The sequence below is a fragment of the Theropithecus gelada genome, chromosome 6 (assembly GCF_003255815.1).
Source record: "Theropithecus gelada isolate Dixy chromosome 6, Tgel_1.0, whole genome shotgun sequence".
Taxonomy (NCBI): Eukaryota; Metazoa; Chordata; class Mammalia; order Primates; family Cercopithecidae; genus Theropithecus; species Theropithecus gelada.
In genome coordinates this window covers 88,894,846-88,913,990 of record NC_037673.1, presented here as the reverse complement: position 1 = coordinate 88,913,990, position 19,145 = coordinate 88,894,846, and the positions used below count along the sequence as shown (strand labels likewise).

The window sequence follows — 19,145 nt, the reverse complement described above, 5'->3', positions numbered from 1 at the left end:
TTATCCTTTCATTGTTTGCTTTGTTAAAGGGTTCCAGAAGAGCCTTTAGTCTATGGCTAAGTTAGTCTTACTGCTAACTCTACAAATACCTCGTGTACTATATGGCCTCTCCACTCTGGCAAATGAGAATTAATTCTTATCTCTGCATGAACTGTGGAAATTATTTGGTATACTGCTTCCTGATGTTTCTTTCCTCAGCCTTGAGGAGTTTCACTTCATGCATATGCAGATGAATAGTCAGCCATAGATTACAGAAGACCTTCTGTAAGATCTTTAGAGTTCTCTTTCCATTTAGCTACCTCCTGTCTGATAATCTCCACCAATTCTAGTTGTATCAACTTACCCAGATCCCTGTCTCTGTCTCCTGAGCTCACTGTGACTGCTGGGCTCTGTGTGGATTCTGCTCTATAGCCTGGAAAATGCTTCTGGGTGATAAGCTGGGGCAATCAGAGGGCTCAGCTAGTTTGTTTTCCTTCTGTTATCCAGTGTCTGAAAACTCTTGTTTCATATATATTATTCAGTTTTCTGGTATTTATGATTGGAAGGCAGTTCTCATAGTTAATCCTTTATAGGTGAAAATGAAAGTTCTTGTCAAACTGTTTAAGACTTTTTGTTAATGTTCCATAAGAGTAACAGTGTTATTATGTATTTTTGTACTTCTGCTAAAAATATGAATTTTAAGACCAGGTGCAGTGGCTCACACCTGTAATCCCAGCACTTTGGGAGGCCGAGGCGGGTGGATCACCTGAGGTCAGGAGTTCGAGACCAGCCTCAACATGGAGAAACCCCGTCTCTACTAAAAATACAAAATTAGCCGGGCGTGGTGGTGCATGCCTGTAATCCCAGCTACTCAGGAGGCTGAGGCAGGAGAATTGCTTGAACCTGGGAGGCGGAGGTTGTGGTGAGCCGAGATCGCACCATTGCACCCCAGCCTAGGCAACAAGAGTGAAACTCTATCTCAAAAAAAAAAAAAAAAAATATATATATATATATATGAATTTTAACAAAATTAGAGTATTTCACATTATAGTATAATTTATTGTTTTGAAACATAGTATATTTTTTAATAGAGACTGTTCTCAGTTATCTTTATAATTGAAAGCAGGAAATAGTATGCATTGTATAAAACATTAGATAATTCTAAATTAATTTCCAGTGGTCTTTGGAATGTATTGTGTGATTTTACAATGCAGTAGAATGACCTTATAATTATGTAGATGTGTGGTATTATTTCTGAGGGTTCTGTTCCATTGGTCTATATCTCTGTTTTGGTACCAGTACCATGCTGTTTTGGTTACTGTAGCCTTGTAGTATAGTTTGAAGTCGGGTAGCGCGATGCATCCAGCTTTGGTCTTTTGGCTTCAGATTGTCTTGGCAATGAGGGCTCTTTTTTGGTTTTGTATGAACTTTAAAGGAGTTTTTTCCAATTCTGTGAAGAAAGTCATTGGTAGCTTGATGGGAATGGTATTGAATCTATAAATTACCTTGGGCACTATGGCCATTTTCATGATATTGATTCTTTCTATCTATGAGCATGGAATGTTCTTCCATTTGTTTGTGTCCTCTTTTATTTCATTGAGTAGTGGTTTGTAGTCAAACCTTAAAGAGGTCCTTCACATCCCTTGTAAGTTGGATTCCTAGGTATTTTATTCTCTTTGAAGCAATAGTGAATGGGAGTTCACTCATGTTTTGGCTCTCTGTTTCTCTGTTATTGGTGTATAGGAATGCTTGTGATTTTTGCACATTGATTTTGTATCCTAAGACTTTGCTGAAGTTGCTTATCAGCTTCAGGAGATTTTGGGCTGAAACGATGGGGTTTTCTAAATATACAATCATGTCATCTGCAAACAGGGACAATTTGATTTCCTCTTTTCCTAATTGAATATCGTTTATTTCTTTCTCCTCCCTGATTGCCTTGGCCAGAACTTCCAACACTGTGTTGAATAGGAGTGGTGAGAGAGGGCATCCCTGTCTTCTGCCAGTTTTCCAAGGGAATACTTCCAGCTTTTGCTCATTCAGTATGATATTGGCTGTGGGTTTGTCATAAATAGCTCTTATTATTTTGATGTACGTCCCATCAATACCTAGTTTATTGAGAGTTTTTAGCATGAAGGGCTGTTGAATTTTGTCAAAGGCCTTTTCTGCATCTACTGAGATAATCATGTGGTTTTTGTCTTTGGTTCTGTTTATATGATGGATTACATTTATTGATTTGCATATGTTGAACCAGCCTTGCATCCCAGTGATGAAGCAAACTTGATTGTGGTGGATAAGCTTTTTGATGTGGTGCTGGATTCGGTTTGCCAGTATTTTATTGAGGATTTTTGCATCGATGTTCATCAGGGATACTGGTCTAAAATTTTCTTTTTTGTGTGTGTCTCTGCCAGGCTTTGGTATCAGGATGATGCTGGCCTCATAAAATGAGTTAGGGAGGATTCTCTCTTTTTCTATTGATTGGAATAGTTTCAGAAGGAATGGTACCAGCCCCTCTTTGTACCTCTGGTAGAATTTGGCTGCAAATCTGTCTGGTCCTGGACTCTTTTTGGTTGGTAGGCTATTAATTATTGCCTCAATTTCAGAGCCTGTTATTGGTCTATTCAGATATTCAAGTTTTTCCTGATTTAGTCTTGGGAGGATGTATGTGTCCAGGAATTTATCCATTTCTTCTAGATTTTCTAGTTTATTTACATGGAGGTGTTTATAGTATTCTATGATGGTAGTTTGTATTTCTGTGGGATCAGTGGTGATATCCCCTTTATCATTTTTTATTGCATCTATTTGATTCTTCTCTCTTTTCTTCTTTATTAGTCTTGCTAGTGGTCTATCAATTTTGTTGATCTTTTCAAAAAACCAGCTCCTGGATTCATTGATTTTTTGAAGGGTTTTTTGTGTCTTTATCTCCTTTGGTTCTGCTCTGATCTTAGGTATTTCTTACCTTCTGTTAGCTTTTGAATGTGTTTGCTTTTGCTTCTCTAGTTCTTTTAATTGTGATGTTAGGGTGTCAATTTTAGATCTTTCCTGCTTTCTCTTGTGGGCATTTAGTGCTATAAATTTCCCTCTACACACTGCTTTAAATGTGTCCCAGAGATTCTGGTATGTTGTGTCTTTGTTCCCATTGGTTTCAAAGAACATCTTTATTTCTGCCTTAATTTCGTTATGTACCCAGTAGTCATTCAGGAGCAGGTTGTTCAGTTTCCATGTAGTTGAGCGGTTTTGATTGAGTTTCTTAATCCTGAATTCTAGTTTGATTGCACTGTGGTCTGAGAGACAGTTTGTTATAATTTCTGTTCTTTTACATTTGTTGAGGAGTAATTTACTTCCAACTATGTGGTCAATTTTGGAATAAGTGCGATGTGGTGCTGAGAAGAATGTATATTCTATTGATTTGGAGTGGAGAGTTCCGTAGATGTCTATTAGGTCTGCTTGGTGCAGAGTCGAGTTCAATTCCTAGATATCCTTGTTAACTTTCTGTCTCGTTGATCTGTCTAATGTTGACAGTGGGGTGTTAAAGTCTCCCATTATTAATGTCTGGGAGTCTAAGTCTCTTTGTAGGTTTCTAAGGACTTGCTTTGTGAATCTGGGTTTTCCTGTATCGGGTGCATATATATTTAGGATAGTTAGCACTTCTTGTTGAATTGATCCCTTTACCATTATGTAATGGCCTTGTTTGTCACTTTTGATCTTTGTTTTTTTTTTTTTTTTTTTTTAATTTATTTATTATTATTATACTGTAAGTTGTAGGGTACATGTGCATAACGTGCAGGTTTGTTACATATGTATACTTGTGCCTTGTTGGTGTGCTGCACCCATCAACTCGTCATTTACATCAGGTATAACTCCCAATGCAATCCCTCCCCCCGCCCCCCTCCCCATGATAGGCCCCGGTGTGTGATGTTCCCCTTCCCGAGTCCAAGTGATCTCATTGTTCAGTTCCCACCTATGAGTGAGAACATGCGGTGTTTGGTTTTCTGTTCTTGTGATAGTTTGCTAAGAATGATGGATTCCAGCTGCATCCATGTCCCTACAAAGGAGACAAACTCATCCTTTTTTATGGCTGCATAGTTTTCCATGGTGTATATATGCCACATTTTCTTAATCCAATCTGTCACTGATGGACATTTGGGTTGATTCCAAGTCTTTGCTATTGTGAATAGTGCTGCAATAAACATACGTGTGCATGTGTCTTTATAGCAGCATAATTTATAATCCTTTGGGTATATACCCAGTAATGGGATGGCTGGGTCATATGGTACATCTAGTTCTAGATCCTTGAGGAATCGCCATACTGTTTTCCATAATGGTTGAACTAGTTTACAATCCCACCAACAGTGTAAAAGTGTTCCTATTTCTCCACATCCTCTCCAGCACCTGTTGTTTCCTGACTTTTGAATGATCGCCATTCTAACTGGTGTGAGATGGTATCTCATTGTGGTTTTGATTTGCATTTCTCTGATGGCCAGTGATGATGAGCATTTTTTCATGTGTTTGTTGGCTGTATGAATGTCTTCTTTTGAGAAATGTCTATTCATATCCTTTGCCCACTTTTTGATGGGGTTGTTTGTTTTTTTCTTGTAAATTTGTTTGAGTTCTTTGTAGGTTCTGGATATTAGCCCTTTGTCAGATGAGTAGATTGCAAAAATTTTCTCCCAATCTGTAGGTTGCCTGTTCACTCTGATGGTAGTTTCTTTTGCTGTGCAGAAGCTCTTTAGTTTAATGAGATCCCATTTGTCAATTTTGGCTTTTGCTGCCGTTGCTTTTGGTGTTTTAGACATGAAGTCTTTGCCCATGCCTATGTCCTGAATGGTACTACCTAGGTTTTCCTCTAGGATTTTTATGGTATTAGGTCTAACATTTAAGTCTCTAATCCATCTTGAATTAATTTTCGTATAAGGAGTAAGGAAAGGATCCAGTTTCAGCTTTCTACTTATGGCTAGCCAATTTTCCCAGCACCATTTATTAAATAGGGAATCCTTTCCCCATTTCTTGTTTCTCTCAGGTTTGTCAAAGATCAGATGGCTGTAGATGTGTGGTATTATTTCTGAGGACTCTGTTCTGTTCCATTGGTCTATATCTCTGTTTTGGTACCAGTACCATGCTGTTTTGGTTACTGTAGCCTTGTAGTATAGTTTGAAGTCAGGTAGCGTGATGCCTCCAGCTTTGTTCTTTTGACTTAGGATTGTCTTGGAGATGCGGGCTCTTTTTTGGTTCCATATGAACTTTAAAGCAGTTTTTTCCAATTCTGTGAAGAAACTCATTGGTAGCTTGATGGGGATGGCATTGAATCTATAAATTACCTTGGGCAGTATGGCCATTTTCACGATATTGATTCTTCCTATCCATGAGCATGGTATGTTCTTCCATTTGTTTGTGTCCTCTTTTATTTCACTGAGCAGTGGTTTGTAGTTCTCCTTGAAGAGGTCCTTTACATCCCTTGTAAGTTGGATTCCTAGGTATTTGATTCTCTTTGAAGCAATTGTGAATGGAAGTTCATTCCTGATTTGGCTCTCTGTTTGTCTGTTACTGGTGTATAAGAATGCTTGTGATTTTTGCACATTAATTTTGTATCCTGAGACTTTGCTGAAGTTGCTTATCAGCTTAAGGAGATTTTGGGCTGAGACAATGGGGTTTTCTAAATATACAATCATGTCATCTGCAAACAGGGACAATTTGACTTCTTCTTTTCCTAACTGAATACCCTTGATTTCTTTCTCTTGCCTGATTGCCCTAGCCAGAACTTACAACACTATGTTGAATACGAGTGGTGAGAGAGGGCATCCCTGTCTTGTGCCAGTTTTCAAAGGGAATTTTTCCAGTTTTTGCCCATTCAGTATGATATTGGCTGTGGGTTTGTCATAAATAGCTCTTATTATTTTGAGGTACGTTCCATCAATACCAAATTTATTGAGCGTTTTTAGCATGAAGGGCTGTTGAATTTTGTCAAAAGCCTTTTCTGCATCTATTGAAATAATCATGTGGTTCTTGTCTTTGGTTCTGTTTATATGCTGGATTATGTTTATTGATTTGCGAATGTTGAACCAGCCTTGCATCCCAGGGATGAAGCCCACTTGATCATGGTGGATAAGCTTTTTGATGTGTTGCTGAATCCGGTTTGCCAGTATTTTATTGAGGATTTTTGCATCGATGTTCATCAGGGATATTGGTCTAAAATTCTCTTTTTTTGTTGTATCTCTGCCAGGCTTTGGTATCAGGATGATGTTGGCCTCATAAAATGAGTTAGGGAGGATTCCCTCTTTTTCTATTGATTGGAATAGTTTCAGAAGGAATGGTACCAACTCCTCCTTGTACCTCTGGTAGAATTCAGCTGTGAATCCATCTGGTCCTGGACTTTTTTTGGTTGGTAGGCTATTAATTGTTGCCTCAATTTCAGAGCCTGCTATTGGTCTATTCAGGGATTCAACTTCTTCCTGGTTTAGTCTTGGAAGAGTGTAAGTGTCCAGGAAATTATCCATTTCTTCTAGATTTTCCAGTTTATTTGCGTAGAGGTGTTTATAGTATTCTCTGATGGTAGTTTGTATTTCTGTGGGGTCGGTGGTGATATCCCCTTTTTCATTTTTAATTGCGTCGATTTGATTCTTCTCTCTTTTCTTCTTTATTAGTCTTGCTAGTGGTCTGTCAATTTTGTTGATCTTTTCAAAAAACCAACTCCTGGATTCATTGATTTTTTGGAGGGTTTTTTGTGTCTCTATCTCCTTCAGTTCTGCTCTGATCTTAGTTATTTCTAGCCTTCTGCTAGCTTTCGAATGTGTTTGCTCTTGCTTCTCTAGTTCTTTTAATTGCGATGTTAGAGTGTCAATTTTAGATCTTTCCTGCTTTCTCTTGTGGGCATTTAGTGCTATAAATTTCCCTCTACACACTGCTTTAAATGTGTCCCAGAGATTCTGGTATGTTGTATCTTTGTTCTCATTGGTTTCAAAGAACATCTTTATTTCTGCCTTCATTTCGTGATGTACCCAGTAGTCATTCAGGAGCAGGTTGTTCAGTTTCCATGTAGTTGAGCGGTTTTGATTGAGTTTCTTAGTCCTGAGTTCTAGTTTGATTGCACTGTGGTCTGAGAGACAGTTTGTTATAATTTCTGTTCTTGTACATTTGCTGAGGAGTGCTTTACTTCCAATTACGTGGTCAATTTTGGAATAAGTACGATGTGGTGCTGAGAAGAATGTATATTCTGTTGATTTGGGGTGGAGAGTTCTATAGATGTCTATTAGATCTGCTTGCTGCAGAGATGAGTTCAATTCCTGGATATCCTTGTTAACTTTCTGTCTCGTTGATCTGTCTAATGTTGACAATGGAGTGTTGAGGTCTCCCATTATTATTGTATGGGAGTCTAAGTCTCTTTGTAAGTCTCTAAGGACTTGCTTTATGAATCTGGGTGCTCCTGTATTGGGTGCATATATATTTAGGATAGTTAGCTCTTCCTGTTGAATTGATCCCTTTACCATTATGTAATGGCCTTCTTTGTCTCTTTTGATCTTTGATGGTTTAAAGTCTGTTTTATCAGAGACTAGGATTGCAACCCCTGCTTTTTTTTGTTCTCCATTTGCTTTGTAAATCTTCCTCCATCCCTTTATTTTGAGCCTATGTATGTCTCTGCGTGTGAGATGGGTCTCCTGAATACAGCAGACTGATGGGTCTTGACTCTTTATCCAGTTTGCCAGTCTGTGTCTCTTAATTGGAGCATTTAGTCCATTTACATTTAAGGTTAAGATTGTTATGTGTGAACTTGATCCTGCCATTATGATATTAACTGGTTATTTTGCTCATTAGTTGATGCAGTTTCTTCCTAGCCTCGATGGTCTTTACATTTTGGCATGTTTTTGAGATGGCTGGTACCGGTTGTTCCTTTCCATGTTGAGTGCTTCCTTCAGGGTCTCTTGTAAGGCAGGCCTAGTGGTGACAAAATCTCTAAGCATTTGCTTATCTGTAAAGGATTTTATTTCTCCTTCACTTATGAAACTTAGTTTGGCTGGATATGAAATTCTGGGTTTAAAATTCTTTTCTTTAAGAATGTTGAATATTGGCCCCCACTCTCTTCTGGCTTGGAGAGTTTCTGCCGAGAGATCTGCTGTGAGTCTGATGGGCTTCCCTTTGTGGGTAACCCGACCTTTCTCTCTGGCTGCCCTTAAGATTTTTTCCTTCATTTCAACTTTGGTGAATCTGGCAATTATGTGTCTTGGAGTTGCTCTTCTCGAGGAGTATCTTTGTGGCGTTCTCTGTATTTCCTGGATTTGAATGTTGGCCTGCCCTACTAGGTTGGGGAAGTTCTCCTGGATGATATCCTGAAGAGTGTTTTCCAACTTGGTTCCATTTTCCCCCTCACTTTCAGGCACCCCAATCAGACGTAGATTTGGTCTTTTTACATAATCCCATACTTCTTGCAGGCTTTGTTCATTTCTTTTTCTTCTTTTTTCTTTTGGTTTCTCTTCTCGCTTCATTTCATTCATTTGATCCTCAATTGCTGATACTCTTTCTTCCAGTTGATCGAGTCGGTTACTGAAGCTTGTGCATTTGTCACGTATTTCTCGTGTCATGGTTTTCATCTCTTTCATTTCGTTTATGACCTTCTCTGCATTAATTAGTCTAGCCGTCAATTCTTCCACTTTTTTTTCAAGATTTTTAGTTTCTTTGTGCTGGGTACGTAATTCCTCCTTTAGCTCTGAGAAATTTGATGGACTGAAGCCTTCTTCTCTCATCTCGTCAAAGTCATTCTCCGTCCAGCTTTGATCCGTTGCTGGCGATGAGCTGCGCTCCTTTGCCGGGGGAGATGCGCTCTTGTTTTTTGAATTTCCAGCTTTTCTGCCCTGCTTTTTCCCCATCTTTGTGGTTTTATCTGCCTCTGATCTTTTATGATGGTGATGTACTGATGGGGTTTTGGTGTAGGTGTCCTTCCTGTTTGATAGTTTTCCTTCTAACAGTCAGGACCCTCAGCTGTAGGTCTGTTGGAGATTGCTTGAGGTCCACTCCAGACCCTGTTTGCCTGGGTATCAGCAGCAGAGGCTGCAGAAGATAGAATATTTCTGAACAGCAAGTGTACCTGTCTGATTCTTGCTTTGGAAGCTTCCTCTCAGGGGTGTACTCCACCCTGTGAGGTGTGGGGTGTCAGACTGCCCCTAGTGGGGGATGACTCCCAGTTAGGCTACTCAGGGGTCAGGGACCCGCTTGAGCAGGGAGTCTGTCCCTTCTCAGATCTCAACCTCCGTGTTGGGAGATCCACTGCTCTCTTCAAAGCTGTCAGACAGAGTCGTTTGCGTCTGCAGAGGTGTCTGCTGCTTTGTTATTGTTTTCTGTGCCCTGCCCCCAGAGGTGGAGTCTACAGAGACAGGCAGGTTTCCTTGAGCTGCTGTGAGCTCCACCCAGTTCGAGCTTCCCAGCAGCTTTGTTTACCTACTTAAGCCTCAGCAATGGCGGGCGCCCCTCCCCCAGCCTCGCTGCTGCCTTGCCGGTAGATCACAGACTGCTGTGATAGCAATGAGGGAGGCTCCGTGGGTGTGGGATCCTCCCGGCCAGGTGTGGGATATGATCTCCTGGTGTGCCTGTTTGCTCAAAGCGCAGTATTGGGGTGGGAGTTACCCGATTCTCCAGGTGTTGTGTGTCTCAGTTCCCCTGGCTAGGAAAAGGGATTCCCTTCCCCCTTGCGCTTCTCAGGTGAGGCAATGCCTCGCCCTGCTTCAGCTCTCGCTGGTCGGGCTGCAGCAGCTGACCAGTACCGATCGTCTGGCACTCCCCAGTGAGATGAACCCAGTACCTCAGTTGAAAATGCCGAACTCACCGGTCTTCTGTGTCGCTGGCGCTGGGAGTTGAAGACTGGAGCTGCTCCTATTCGGCCATCTTGCCAAGGACTCGCACTTTTGATCTTTGATGGTTTAAAGTCTGTTTTATCAGAGACTAGGATTGCACCTCCTGCTTTTTTTTTGTTTTCCATTTACTTGGTAGATCTTCCTCCATCCCTTTATTTTGGGCCTATGTGTGTTTCTGCACGTGAGATGGGGCTCCTGAGTACAGCACACTTATGGGTCTTGACTCTTTATCCAATTTGCCAGTCTGTGTCTTTTAATTGGAGCATGTAGCCCATTTACATTTAAGGTTAATATTGTTATGTGTGAATTTGATCCTTTCATTATGATGTTAGCTGGTTATTTTGCTCGTTAGTTGATGCAGTTTCTTCCTAGCATCGATGGTCTTTACAGTTTGGCATGTTTTTGCAGTGGCTCTTCCGGTTTTCCTTTCCATGTTAAACAGTGCTTCCTTCAGGAGCTCTTGTAAAGCAGGCCTGGTGGTGATGTAATCTCTCAGCATTTGCTTGTCTGTAAAGGATTTTATTTCCCTTTCAGTTATGAAACTTAGTTTGGCTGGATATGAAATTCTGGGTTGAAAATTCTTTTCTTTAAGAATGTTGAATATTGGTCCCCACTCTCTTCTGGCTTTTAGAGTTTCTGCTGAGAGATCTGCTGTTAGTCTGATGGGCTTCCCTTTGTGTGTAACCCGACCTTTCTCTCTGGCTACCCTTAATATTTTTTCCTTCATTTCAACTTTGGTGAATCTGACAATTATGTGTCTTGGAGTTGCTCTTCTCAAGGAGTATCTTTGTGGTGTTCTCTGTATTTCCTGAATTTGAATGTTGGCCTGTCTTGCTAGGTTGAGGAAGTTCCCCTGGATAATATCCTGAAGAATGTTTTCCAACTTGGTTCCATTCTCCCCATCACTTTCAGGTATACCAATCGGACATAAATTTGGTCTCTTCACTTAGTCCTATATTTCTTGGAGGCTTTGTTCATTTCTTTTTACTCTTTTTCCTCTGAACTTCTCTTCTTGCTTCATTTCATTCACTTAATCTTCAATCACTGATACTCTTTCTTCCACTTGATCAAATCAGCTACTGAAACTTGTGCATTTGTCATATAGTTCTCATGCCATGCTTTTTAGCTCCATCAGGTCATTTAGGGTCTTCTCTACACTGTTTATAGCCATCTGTCTAATCTTTTCTCTAGGTTTTTTGCTTCTTTGCAATGGGTTCGAACATCCTACTTTAGCTCAGAGAAGTTTGTTATTACTGATCTTCTGAAGCCTTCCTCTCTCAACTCGTCAAAGTCATTCTCCATCCAGCTTTGTTCCGTTGCTGACGAGGAGCTGCATTCCTCTGGAGGAGAAGAGGTGCTTTGATTTTTAGAATTTTCAGCTCCTCTGCTCTGGTTTCTCGCCATCTTTGTGGTTTTATCTACCTTTGGTCTTTGATGACGGTGATGTACAGATGGGGTTTTGGTGTAGATGTCCTTTCTGTTTGTTAGTTTTCCTTCTAACAGTCAGGACCCTCAGCTGCAGGTCTGTTGGAGTTTGCTGGAGGTCCACTCCAGACCCCATTTTCCTAGGTATCACCAGCAGAGGCTGCAGAGGAGCAAATATTGCAGAACTGTAAATGTTGCTGCCTGATGCTTCCTCTGGAAGCTTTGTCTTAGAGGGGCATCTGGCTGTATGAAGTGTCAGTTGGCCCCTACTTGGAGGTGTCTCCCAGTTAGGCTACTCGGGGGTCAGGGACCCACTTGAGGAGGCAGTCTGTCCATTCTCAGATCTCAAACTCCATACTGGGAGAACCACTACTCTCTTCAAAGCTGTCAGACAGGGACGTTTAAGTCTGCAGAAATTTCTGCTGCCTTTTGTTCAGATATGCCCTACCCTGAGAAGTGGAGTCTACAGAGGCAGGCAGGCCTCCTTGAGCTGCGGTGGGCTCTACCCAGTTTGAGCTTCCCAGCCGCTTTGTTTATCTACTCAAGCCTCAACAATGGTGGACACCCCTCCCCCAGCCTTGCTACCGCCTTGCAGTTCAATCTCAGATTGCTGTGCTCGCAGTGAACGAGGCTCTGTGGGCATGGGACCATCTAAGCTAGGCACAGGATATAATCTCCTGGTGTGCTGTTTGCTAAGACCATTGGAAATGCGCATATTAGGGTGGAGGTATCCCGATTTTCCAGGTACCATCTGTCATGGCTTCCCTTGGCTAGGAAAGGGAATTCCCGGACCCCTTGCGCTTCCCAGGTGAGACAATGCCCCGCCCTGCTTCAGCTCACACTCCGTGGGCTGCACCCACTGTCTGACAAGCCCCAGTGAGATGAAGCCGGTACCTCAGTTGGAAATGCAGAAATCACCTGTCTGCGTTGCTCACACCGGGAGCTGTAGATTGGAGCTGTTCCTATTCGGCCATCTTGGCACCCCCAGCTAGCAAGCATTTTCTATAAAGGGCCAGATAGTAAATATTTTATGTTTTGTTGGTCATACGGTCTCTGTTACAACTGTCATTACTCTTTCTACTACTCACCTCTGTCATTGTAGCCCAGAAGTAGTCATAAGTGTGCTGTATTCCAATGAAACTTTATTTACAAAAACAGTCATTGGGTAGTTTGCCCTGCAGGCTGTACTTTGCTAACTTCTTATGGAGAATCTTTCAAAATTATAACTGCCTTCTGTTGAGCATCTACACGTTATGTAATGTTATAGGCACATTGGATTGTTTTTTAGCTAATTCTTATGACAAAGAGGAAGCCAAGGCTCAGGAGACTTTAAAGTTGCAGAGTCATTCCTAGAACATAGATTTATCTCCACAGTGATGTTATACTTATTCTTACTCTGAAGTAGAATGCTCTACAAGTTTAAGAACTTTGCTTTCTATATTCTAAAAGCACTTGGTTATAAAGTTGAGCTACCTTGATCTTTCTGAAATCGTTTCATTTCAGATAGCGGCCAAAGAAAACTGACAATTTAAATTAGGGGCAACTGACTAATGGCCTCCAGGCCACCAGAATTTCCCTCAGCTGTTTGCACTGTTGAGATAACAGACATCCTTGAAACCTGCCATAGTACAGCAGTTGACTTGAAGGTCTCTCTTCTTTGACTTTTTTGAGGGGCTATGTTGGTCACTGTAGATAAGATCTTGGAAGAAACCTTAGCGGCATTCTAAGCTTCTCTTTCCAAAATTCAGAACCAGAGGCCAGCAGTACCTCAGGTCTTTGGAAAGGATAGTGGGCAAAGATAAAGATCTTTGATGCTAAAAAGTTAATGAACAAGTTGTCCAGTTTAGCTGTCATCCTATCTTCACCACCTTAGTTCTCCTGGCCTGGAAACAAACTTGATTTACGTAGAGATTACATTCAACTCTGCCTTACATGAACAAGATGATGGATTTCTATAATCACAATATTTTATGTTATCTCTAAAGTTTTCAAAGGTGAAGAAATATTAGGTTTAGTAAAAATGTAAGAAAGTGAGTATTAGGAGCATATAGTTAATAAATGGTCTAGTATTTATTTTAGAAGTTTAAAACACATTTTCCTATTGGGTTTTTGGAGTAAAGTAAGATGATCTACATTGTTGCTGTATCCAGGCCTTTATAGTTGTAAGAAATGTTTGGAGGCTTAGTTGAGAGAAAAAGAATATATTTGAAAAAATGCATTTATCTTTCCTCATGAAAGTTGGTAGTGCTGAAACTGCAAACCTAGGACTGGGAAGGCTGTTGAAATTAGGGAAAACATCAGTGACATGGCATGTCAGTGTGTGTACTAAAGTGCTTCAGAAAAACAGAACCAGTAAGATGTAGATATCTTCAGAGACAGAATAAGTGAGTGAGAGATTTACTATAAAAAACTGGCTTACTTGATTGTGGAGTCTGAGAAAGCCAGACCAGGGAGAGCTCAGTGTATAGTTCCAACTGGAGTCTGAAGGCCTGAGAACCAAGAAAGCCAATAGTGTAAGTTCCAGTCTGTGTACAAGTCTGAAGGCAGGAGAAACCAGTGTCCTAGTTTGAAGATAGGTAGAGAGAAAGAATTCCTTCTTACTCAATCTTTTTATTCTATTCAGGCCTTCAATGGGTTGCCCGATGCCCATCCACGTTGGAGAGACCAATCTGCTTTACTCTACTGATTCAAAAGTTAATCTCATCTAGAAATATCCTTGGAGACATACCCAGAAACAATGTTTAATCAAGTATCTGGGTCCCCATGGCCCAGTCAAGTTGATACATAAAATTAACTTTCTGTTTGTGTGTGTGTGTGTCTCCGTGTGTGTGTGTGTGTGTGTGTGTGTGTGTGTGTGTGAGAGAGAGAGAGAGAGAGAGAGAAAGAGAGGATTGAGGGGGAGAGAGAGAGAATGTGGGTAGAGATAAGAAAAACTCCACAGCCTAACCCCTCCTTCTCCTCGTTTTTAAAAAGATTTTAATTCCCTTTTTTATTTTCCAAAGACTTATCTAATTATTTATCTATTTATAATGAATAATTACTGATTGGGTATCTGTTATGTGCTAGGCATGATGCTACCACTGGGGATAAAATAATGAGTTAGACACATTGTCTTCAAGGAGGTTACTGTCTATTAGGGGAGATAAGCAAATATATAATTTAAATACTGTGTACTAAATGCTGAAACATGAGCAAGTATTAAATGCTAAGAGAATTCATAGGAAAGACATCTAATGCTACTTTGAGAGTCAGGAAAGGCTTCCTGGAGGAGATAAAATTTAAGCTAAGTAATGAAGAAGAGGGGCTTAATCAGACAAAAAACCAGGAAAATCTGTTCAAGGCAGAGGAAACAACATGAATGAGAGATGAGGATGGAGGCTTGGTCTAAACTTTCCGCATTCCATCTACATGATTCAACTGATTTCAGCATTTTTTAACATCAGGCATTTTAAAAGAAAAGCCTTTATATTGGGTGCCATGAACTAAAAGGAAAAGATGTGGCCTTAATGGTGCATTCAAAAATCTAATAACAAGAAAGTAATATTGCTTACAGATGGCACATTCTCTTCATCAGAATAAATGTGGCTGGCAGTGAGTAAAGTGATAATGGTCCTTCTTGGCTATGTTGGGTCAATTTTTGGTTACCAGTTCTAACAGAGGAAGTCATTGAGTTTAGTCGGATTCAAATCTTTTTTCCCTGCTTTACTGAGGTATAATTGACGAATAAAAATTGTATATATTTAAGATATAGAACATGCTTTGATATATGTTTACACTGTGGAATGATTATTATAATCAAGGTAGTTTACATATTCATTACCTTACATAGTAACCGTCAAATCTTTATATGAATAAGGAAGAAAGGAACTCTGGCAGTTCCACTAAGGTTCAGCTCTCTTAAAGTGCTCCTTCTAGGCCATAGCACCCAGTTTATCCTTTGCTCCCAAGTCTTTTATGTTAGAAGTGGGACTAATCTCTTGTTTTCTCCTTCTCTTCCACCCTCTTTCCCCCTCAGGTGAAACAGTCACAAATGGAATATCAAGAAACATGCTATGTAAGTCCTGGTTTTGAAATACTTTGTCATCCTAAGAAGCTTGGACTTTATCCTGAGGTCAAAGAAATGAAAAATCAGATCATTCCAGCTGCAGTATGGAGAATAGAGTGAAGTGGGGTAACACTGGTGTAGTGGCACGAATTAAGCATATACGTAAGAGAGGATAATGACCTGAACTAGGGTTAAAGTAGTGGGAATTGAGATAAATAGATAGTTTGAGAGAAATTAAGAGGATAGAATGACTAGGACTTGGCAATTGACTGGATATGGGGGGCCTGGTGAATGAGAGGCAGGAGTCAAGATTGATGGTCAGGTTTCTGACTTGGGCAGTGGGTACATAGTGATGCTTGTATAAAGATTGAGAAAGTAAAAAGGAAAGTGAGTGTCAAGCAGTTTCAAGCAGCAGTCAGCTGCTAGGCTGGCTCATCACACTTCTGTAGATTCCGTTGAGAAGGAAGCAATGAGCCTAGATAGATTTAGACAGTTTATTACTCAAAGCAAAAAAGCAGCATGATCTTCATGCTTTTATGAATTCCCCAAGTCCCATGATACAGAGTGAGGCCCAGATAGATGCTGTATACACAGTGGACCTGTGTCCTCCCAATCTTATAAGAGGCTACTTGCAAACTTGCCCAAAATCATTATCCTGGAGGATGACACTATCTTTGTTATGCTGGCCAGGAAACAAATGTACTCTCTAACCCAGAAGCATATCCTGTCTTTACTCAGAGACAAATAAAAACACCATGGACAATTACCTCTCAACAGTAAGAGAATGCTTTCCGTTTTGGACATAATGAATTTGAAATGCCCATGATATCTAAATAAAGATATTCAGTAGATAATAATCTGTTTTTAAGGATATTTGGTATAGTGTTTATAGAAATGAGATAATAAAACAATAAAATATATAAACTTTGGATATGTTAATAACATGATAGTTGCTTGTAAGATAGTTACAACAGGTAGTTACTGTGTTGCCTAATTAAACATCATGATAGCATCTTAATATGTGTAAGACTTATAATTTTATTCATCACAAACTGAATTCACCTAGGCTTAGTCCTCTGCTGCTTATGAGGTTTGATGATCTGCTAACAATCTCAGAAAATGAGAGTTGTGTGGTGGCAGTATGTTTATAACACACTATGGAACTGGCCTTATAACTGTAACTTTTGCCTGCTTTTAGTCTAGACCAGCCCTCTTCAGTAGAAATAAGATAAATGCAAGCCTCAAATATGAGCCATATACATAATTTAAAAATTTCTAGTAGCCACATTAAAAAACCTTAAAAGAAGCAATGAAATTAATTTTTATAATATACTTTTAAACCCAGTTTATCAAAATACTGTTTCAACATGTAATCAACATGAAATTATTAGTCAGATATTTTACATTTTTTTCATGCTAAATCTTTGAAATCCAGTGTGTATCTTACATTTACAGCTTATCTCAATTTGGACTTGATAGATTGCAAGTGCTCAATAGCTATGTGTAGCTATTGATCACTATATTGGACAGTGCAGTTCTAGACCTCAAGAACAAGAAGTTATATTTTATCATGTATGATGAATATAGTTTTTCTTTGTATGTTAGAGGACTAAATACTGTGGTATGCTTTTTATCTTAAACAGTCGAATACCGAGAATAGCTAACATTATAATGAAGAAACAAATGGCCAGTGAATTTACATGGTATTTAATTTTTTTTTTTGGAGATCATGAGTTTCACTTAAAATCAGCTAGATATTACTGTGTCTAAAACAGGCATCTTGGAAGGTAAATTAGGCCTGTAGGTTGTATCATTAGGTCCTTGAGTGTAAACCACTCCAGAATTTCACTAAGTGGACCAGGTAACCAGGGGATTTAAAGTATAGTTAATGTTCATCCTTTACACTTGGGAATACATTACATGTTGGTAGAATTTGTTCCATTATTTTATACAGTGAGGTGCCTCATCATTTTGTGGCTTGTGAACATTCACTTATTTACTATGTTGACAAATGTATTGGCTTTACAATACAGAAGCATGAAACATCTCAAAAACCTAAAAGATTTCTGTTAAGTAATTTAATGAAAAACAGACATTGAGGGGAAAAGTCAGCCATCCTATGTGCCCTCAATACAGCAGTTGGAAATAATATACTTTTGAATGTCTGAAATATGTTAGTGGTTTTAGAAAAAGACTAGGTAAGTCATTTGAGAAACTTAAGAAGACCTACCAAGACACTGGCAATACATGGTAATAACTTACTGAGTTTGCTTTGGGTAAACTCAGTGAGTCATGGAACTTGCTATGCACTTTAGTGAGGATACCTTTAATCCTAATTGATGAAATGCAGTCACTTTGAATTGTATGTTGAGGGAATGTTCTCAGGGAAAAGTGAGTTTCTGTGCTGAATGACTGAGTTAAAGCACTTGACTAGTCATAAAGGCTGTGGGTATCCCTTTGATGTTGATTATTATCTGTGATTATTTGTTGAGGGTTTTCTGTTTGTTTTTTAAAACACTTTGGAAAAGCAAATGGTGAGTGTTACAATTTAAACAGATTTTCTTTTAGAGAATGTTTCAAAGGAAAAGACAAATAGTTCTACTTTATCCTTGTTCGTTGATGCTTTCATTTGATTTCATATTTATTGATACTAACAGCTTTAAACATTAGATTAATTCTATAACAAAGTGATACAGAATTGAATGTGCTATGGGGAATAGTATTGAATAAGGAAGACAGAAGCAGTAGGGTGGGTAGCATCTACTTTGTTTTCATGACCCAGAAGGACTATGTGTATGCCATTAGGCATTTTATGGAGTTTGTCAATCCACTATGGTAAAATAATCCAACAAGGGCTAATGCCATGTTTGTGACTTAACCACTGATCGGTTAAACCAATTGTCTTACTTTAGAATGAAACCTTGGGAATGAAGGGGTTATCATCAAAGGAGCTTTACTATAATGAAGTAGTCAGAGAAGGCCTCCCTGAGAAGAGGATGATAGTACTATGACTTGAAGGAAATGGGGGAGCGAGCCCTGATGGGGCATCAGGAGGGGCATTCTAGGTAGAGGGTATGGTGGGTGCCAAGCCCTACTGCAGGAGCATACCCAGTAGTTTGCAGGAACAGTATGGTGACCAAGTAGTCATAGAAACAAAGGGGCTACTATCATTTATTGTCTTCTCTATTTTCTAGGTACTATTTATACAAACTTGACTTGAAATGAGGCAAATAGGGGGAAAAGTGTTATAGTGGAACAATCTATTTTAAACATTAAAAATCATTGCTTGGAAATAAATCAGAAAACAAATAAAGTGATAGTACAGCTCCAATTATGATGGGACATGTCAGAAAACCATGGGAGTCAGATCCAAGGGCTTCTCACTGGCCAAACTCAGACAATTTGAGTTTCAAAATAATGAGAATAATAGATTTCAATCCATAAAATGAAAATAAAAAAATAATGAATTCACACTTAAACAAGTAAGGGAGTAGGATACTAACTGATAAATGTAGGAGGAATGATAATGTTAGAAAATCACCATTTTGCAACCACTATAACCATTAAACAGATTATCAGTGGATGCTAAACCAGTGGATGAGAATCTGATGAAGACCAGCATATTTACAAGGTTCTAAAAAGCATCTATCTGTAAATTACTTTTTAATTACAAAGCATAAAATAGGTTTTAATTACAAAGATCTTTATAGTGGACTAACCAGGTAGATACCACCTTAACAACTTAAGTAATCAGAGTTAACATTGCCAATAATTGGACAAACCAACATCACATACTTCCTGATGTGATTCACTGAGAAGAACACAACATCATTTATGTAATATTGCTGTCAAAATTATGT

General features: G+C 39.4%; 1 long non-coding RNA gene across 2 annotated transcripts in view; it reads left to right on the top strand.

The window, feature by feature from the left end:
* Window positions 1–19,145, top strand: part of LOC112626906 — a 177,517-nt gene that overhangs the window by 134,014 nt on the left and 24,358 nt on the right. The window contains exon 1 of one of the 2 annotated variants that reach the window (XR_003119982.1): window positions 15,254–15,294. The exons of the other annotated variant lie outside the window; for it this stretch is intronic. This is a non-coding gene — a long non-coding RNA (uncharacterized LOC112626906). Of the gene's footprint in view, window positions 1–15,253; window positions 15,295–19,145 lie in introns of those variants that run through there. 2 annotated transcript variants of the gene reach the window in all.